Source organism: Urocitellus parryii, chromosome 7, assembly GCF_045843805.1.
Source record: "Urocitellus parryii isolate mUroPar1 chromosome 7, mUroPar1.hap1, whole genome shotgun sequence".
Taxonomy (NCBI): domain Eukaryota; kingdom Metazoa; phylum Chordata; class Mammalia; order Rodentia; family Sciuridae; genus Urocitellus; species Urocitellus parryii.
The window spans coordinates 136795709-136802233 of NC_135537.1; the positions used below are offsets into that span (position 1 = coordinate 136795709).

At 46.1% G+C, this 6525-nt stretch overlaps 1 pseudogene; it reads right to left on the reverse strand.

Moving 5' to 3' along the window:
- Positions 1 to 251: 251 nt before the first annotated feature.
- On the reverse strand, positions 252 to 1200 carry LOC144255729 (olfactory receptor 1L4-like; annotated as a pseudogene).
- Positions 1201 to 6525: the final 5325 nt, after the last annotated feature.

The following is a 6525-nucleotide window of genomic DNA, read 5'->3' on the forward strand; positions in this document are numbered from 1 at the left end:
TCAAATTTCTTTACCATATCTTCATTTGTTGCCCCCAAATTTTTAAAGTCTAGTTCAAGCACTCAGGCAACACTGAATGGATTGGACCTACTGCTATGTACCCACCACTATAATTCACGTCATATTTACTTCATCTAATTTTTTATTTAACAAAAAATAAGATATCATAGGATCAAAATTGAGAAACTTTTAAAAAAATGTTTTTGGTAATTGTTATTATTACTAAAATACTGGTGAACCCAGTCTTGTCCTTACGCCTTTTGGGGCTCACCTCGGCATCTGAGCCCCCTTTTTAGAGCGCCTTTGACCTCTTTGTTGCGAAGGCTGTAGATGAACGGGTTCAAGGTCGGTGTGACCACTGCATACACCACGCTGGCCAGGCGGTTGTAACGCGCGGAGCAGGTGGATGAAGGTCGGAAATATACCGACATGACAGAGCCAAAGAAAAGCGACACCACCACCAGGTGGGCCCCGCAGGTGGAGAAGGCACGGCGACTGCCTCCTGCGGACCGACCGCACTCGAAGCACCGCGACTAGGATGTGCGCATAGGAAAGCGACACGAGAATCAGTGGGGTCAGCACCACCGCCAGGCCCTCGGAGAAGATGGCAGTCTCCGCGGTGGACGTGTCCGAGGTCGCCAAGCTCAGCAAAACCGTCGCATCACAAAAAAAGTGACGCACGGGAGCAGAGTCGGGGTAGGAGAGCGCCGAGATGAGCAGGGTGTGGAGCAGCGAGTGCAGGTGGGCCACCGCCCAGGACGCACCCACCAGCGCCCTGCAGCGCCAGGGTGTCATGACCGCGGTGTAGTGCAGTGGCCGGCAGACGGCCACCGCGCGGTCGTAGGACATGGCCGCCAGGAGGTAGCTCTCGGTGATGCCCAGAGCCACAAAGAAGTACATCTGGGCAAAGCATGCTTGGAAGGATATGGCCTGAGCTGGATGGAGCAGACTGACCAGCATTCGGGGGACCATGACCGTGGTAAAGCAGGCATCCACAAAGCCCAGGTGACCCAAGAGGTAATACATAGGGGAGCACAGAGCCCCATCGGACCTCACCAGTACCACCATGCTCAGGTTGCCCATGGCGTTGAGCAGATAGACGCTGAGGAAGGGCAGGAACAACACTGGATGGGCGACTGTGTCATCCATCAGGCCAAGTAGGAGGAAATCTGGGCCGGATGTGAGATTGACCAGAGCCATACTCCCAGCCAAGTAGGAATGCTGAGGAGTGAGGAGTCAGCAGGTCTGATTCCGAGGAACCCCAGGTGGACTTTCTGCATGTTGAGGTTCCATATGTAAATTTTTATACACATCCACCTTGCAGTATTTACAAACATTTTGATAATATAGATTTCTGCTTGCTAAAATATATTGAACACCACATTGCTCCTTGAATGATCCTAATTTTATGAAGAAACTGCATTTCACAAGGGTGTTCTAAGATAATGGTTGAGTCTCAAGTTTTGTTGTAAGTCATACCTGATTTTGAGTCCTCACTTTACTACTAAGGTAGTATGTCCTCACTGAGTCTCAGTTTCTTCTTCTTTAATGAGAAAAATACTAGTTTTTATCCTTGGGTTAAGTGAATAGTAAGTTTAAAATTACTAGCACAGTGCCTGACACATAATAAGTGTTATAACTTTTATCTGTCAACTCATCATCAATCTATCATCATCATCATCACTATTTAGTCAAAATGAGTTAGGACCCAGGTCATCTAAATACCACTCTAAATCTCTTCACAAAACACCTTGTTGCATTTGCCATTCATGAATTATGCTAATTCATGAATTTACCAACTTTTTCTGTAGGTTTGTGGGCCATATGGTTTCTGTTACAACCACACCACTGTGCCTTGTTCTGCAAAAGCAGTGGCCCACAATGAGTAAATGAATGGCCATGGCTAGGTTGCGATAACACTTTATTTATAAAACAGGTGGAAGGCTGGAATTGCACTGTCAGACATGATTTGTTGACCCCCATATAGGATATTGTGGGAGACAGCGAGATGGAAGGATATCAGCTTCTATCCTCAAAAAGTTAGATCTGGAGCAACATGCAGAATGTCTTAGTACGTTTTTAATTTTATGAACCATGTGGGAGTAAATTATTCTTCTTGGAGGAATTTGGGAAGGATTTTTAAAAAAGGTGTAGGATTTGAATCGGATTTGAAGAATGAATAGAAGTTCACCAAAGAGACATGCTCTGGTGTAGGAGGAGCGGGTATTCCTGAGAGTGGGAAGAGAGTGTGTGGAGCTGTTGGTAGAGGCAGCATGGACTGGAGACAGCGAAGCATCCACATTATGACACGGAGATCCCAGGAAAAGCTTATTTTTGCTCTTATCTCAGTACATAAAATCAGTTGTACAGTTATATTTCTCAGCCAATGGCTCCAATAAATAATGCACTCATTTTGTCTCCCATTCAATCTCTTCCCTAAAAGACCACACTTTTTGCTGCACCAAAGTCTCTACAAGTGTTCTCCTACTAAGCTAATCTGTCCACCCTTTGCCAGGAAAACTGGCCAGGCTTTGATGAGATCCCAGAGAATGGACCAAGTCAGCTCCTAACAAAAAAGCTCTTCACAAGAAGAAGCTGTATCTCCCTGCCTTGTCCAGTGAGCTGTATACAAAATTTATCCAAAAATATTTGTTGAATGAAGTTCTTTTGAAAAACAATGAGTGGAAAACAGAAAATAAGAAGAGAGGATGAGGGGAAAAGTCCAATAGTCATATCTCACCTGTCAACTTCCAGGATAAGCCACAGATGTATCCTGTTTTCATTTTTCTGCTTCTCTGTCATTATCACCCATTAGCTGTCCCAGAGAATCTAACTCCTTAGTTCCTGCAAACCCTACTCCTTGGCCCATCATAGAATAGGAACATGGAAGAGCTGGTCTCTGGCACTCCTCAAATCCATCCACTTTTATTTCAGTGCACTATTCTCCTTGACAGAGCCCTTGACCTTCACTTCCCACCCCCGCCGCCCAGGCAGCTGTGTGATGCTGCAGAAAGAGCTTCGGCTGTTAAGTCACAGCCACATGAGCTTTCATCCTGACTGCTGTGTAAACTTGGATTCTCCTTCATTTAATCTCCATTGTAAAATGAGGATCTTGATTCCTGCTTTACATGGCTGATGCCAAGATTAAGTGAGGTAATGTACATAAAAGGAGTAACAGAGAATGGATGCTGATAGATCTTGGTTTCCTTTCTGCCATATATAAATGCACTGGCTTTTTTCTATGGCTTCTTGGGATGATTCAGTCCAGTATTGGAGGGCTTTAAATATTTAGTTGTTTTTCTTAATCTCAACTAAAATCTGCTTTTCTGCAACAAATGGCCACAATTTTGGCCTATAGGAACAGTCTACTTTCTCTGCTTTTTTTATATTGGTGGGGGGAAGTTGTTTGTTTTTGCATAGCAATCAAAGGAACCCATTCTAGGTCTACAGATATTTTCTTCAACCTGAAGATCACTGGAGCCTTAGATCCTTTCTCATAGGACCTAATTTCCAGGTCCTTTTTCATTCATTATTTCCTTTGTCAATGTTTTCTTAACACTAATTGGGCATGGTGTTCAAGGTGGGATTGGTCTGTGTAGTTTCCTGAGGCAATAAAATGGTTTGAGCTTACCATTCCTGCCTATTTATTGAGTGCTTGCTGGGGGAAGACATTGAGGGCTCTGGGGCTACAGAGGTAAGGCAGCCATTGTCCTAGACCTCCAGCTGTGCACAATGTAATAAGCACTACACTAATTGTATGAACAAACTAAGGGTGATTTCCTCTGCCTGGCTGATATGGAGAAGATCCCACAGAAGAGATGAGGCTCAAATTAAGTTTGTAAGAATGAGTAGAATATAGCTTGGGAATATAAAGGGCAGGGCAGGTTGGGGAAAGAGAACATGAAAGAGAAGGAAGATAGTTTTTTCATATGTGTGGGAGAGTTGGAGCTAAAGTGTGGCTTTTTCCAATAATACTTAATGCAGAGAAGATAGAGATGGGTGGGGTGGGGGAGACAGGATACAAGGTAAGAAGATAGCAGAGAAATATTAGGTTCTCTTACCTGAAAGGCAGCATGCCACACCTCAACCCCTTCTGCAGAGTCTGTGAGCTGGTCTCTGTCCTGGCCAGAGGTCCCCAGTTGGAGGAAGATGGTGATCATCCATCTCAGTCTAGAGACTTCAGTGTGTTTCCTGTGGGTTGCGACAACAGTACTATGTAGAGAGAGGCAGAGAGGCAGACAGACAGAATTGCAAGGGCCCTGGGAATTCCTGAGCGATGCTCTTCCCGCTCAGCTTACTGCCCAGCCAGTCTCCGTGCTGCCTGTTGGATTCAGTGCAGACTGCTCAGGCCAGTGTCCAAGGCCTTCCAACAGCTGCTTCCATAGGCTTCCATAGGCTTCTGCTTCCCCTGACCCCAGCCAGGCTGGCCTTTGTGCTACCACTAACAGCTTTCTCACACGCCTCCCCTGCCCTCTCTACCCTTCCTGGAATGGTTTTTCTACCCTATTCCAATATCCATCTCTGGTTCCACTTCCTTCCAGAAGCCCCGTGCCCTTTCTAGACTCTGCAGCCCCCACATCTGCCTCTCTCCTCTGTCTCTTGTAACTCTCATTGGAACTCAGCCCTCCTTTGCTGACACTAAAGTGACTTCTTCTGCTGTGATGCTCATCTTCTCCACTAGATGATGAGGCTTCTGACGACAAATATTTAGTTATCTTTTCCCATCTGACCCTTGGTCTTGCACAGGGGTTTTCCCTAACACTCTCGACAGTCAGGGAAGGCTCCAGAGAAGAGGTGGCACTTGAGCAGGGCCAGCTAGAAGGTGTTCACTGGACAGACAAGGGTGGAAGATAATTTTAGAGAGAATAAATAACACATACAAAGGAAATTACAAGGGAAGCTTTAGGGAAGTTACTTAAAATCTTTGAGCTGCATTTTTTCCTCCAAAAATGGATCATTATACCCTCTTTATGACATAATAGTTAAAGCAAAACCCAGTAAATAGTAGGTGCTTATTAAATGTCAACCTCCCACCTCCTAACTACTTTCAGTGATGGGAAGATAGGTTCATTGGATTTATGTCAGCTCCCCCTGAAATGTCTGGCACAGGACTGGGGTTCCTGGGTACCGACCTGCTTCTGTTGATGCAGGGCCCTTTTCCTGAGGCCCAGATATTACATATGCTGCTTTGAAATAGGTAGGAAGGACTCACTTAAAATAGAAAAATGAAGCAGGGATGTATCAGATAGACGTAGAACCAGTGCCATGTCTCCCACACAAGTTGCTGTGCTAAACCCTACTGCAGACAATGTCACCCAGATATACCAAGACACAGAAGTACGCAGGACACACACCTGCACAAAGGTGCAGGGATATCTTGAATCACTCACATACGTAGGCATGCCAGACATGCACTCACACTCACTAGGACAGTAACACACACATGCAAGCACACACGGACAGTCATAGTCACTAACACAGAGACACAGACATGATCCATGCACTACAGAAAACACAGCACATGTGCCACTTACATATGAAGACGTACACACAGATCCCCCCACACACATAAATGTCAGAGACATAGAGACCTCAGAGGGTCCTCCCAGACATAGTGGGACTCAACACAGGTTCAGTTGAATAAATGCCTGCTCGCTGCTCCCTCCCCCACCCTCCCTTGCTCAGGTCTGTCTGCCTTATTAGAGAGGTAGTGGGCAATGGTACACAGGGGAGACCATCACTGGCCCCTGCACTCTCAGTCCTGGAGGGTTCTATCCAATTCCATGAATCCAATCTCTTCCTAAATAGTCCAGATTCGTCTTTCAATGGGGTGCAAAATAACTTTCTCCTTGATGACAGTTTTGACCCAAAATGGATTTTTCTTATTCCAAAGATCTCCTCCCCTCATCTAATTCTCTCTGCCAACATCTCACTCACTTCTTCAATAATCTGTTCAACGATCTTACCTGTTGTGTCTACTCCATGTCAGGCAGGCACTGGAGCAGAAGGCAAGGGAGGGGCATTCAGAGATGAGCAAGACATCGTCAAGGAGTTCCCCTTCCTGTCTTGATAGCAGGCAACTGGTAATGATTCTTAGATATCATTTCATCCAATACCATGTCACAAGCTGGAGAAGCAGCACCTGGAGAAGACTGTGCCTGAAGCCATTCAGCAATCAGGGGATGAGCCAGGATTCCAGTTCCAGGTTCTAAATCCCACCTTAGTCACTTCCCTGTGCTGTCTGCCACACGTGGGCAGGTACTTATTTAACTCCCTCCCTCAGGCATTTGACCTACCTACCTTGCCTTTCTCCTCTGATTATTCTACTCCCTGCCAATAAGTCCCCTGCACATCAGCTCACCTGTGGACACAATCAGGCTCTGGCCACCAGAACATAGACCTAGAGCTGGTCTCCTTGCAGCTGAGTGAGGGGAGTTATGGCAGGTACCCTGAAGAGGAAGACTTGGCTCCACAGTCAAAGGTGGGAGGGGTGACAGGCAGGTCAGAGCAGAGGGGGTCACCCAC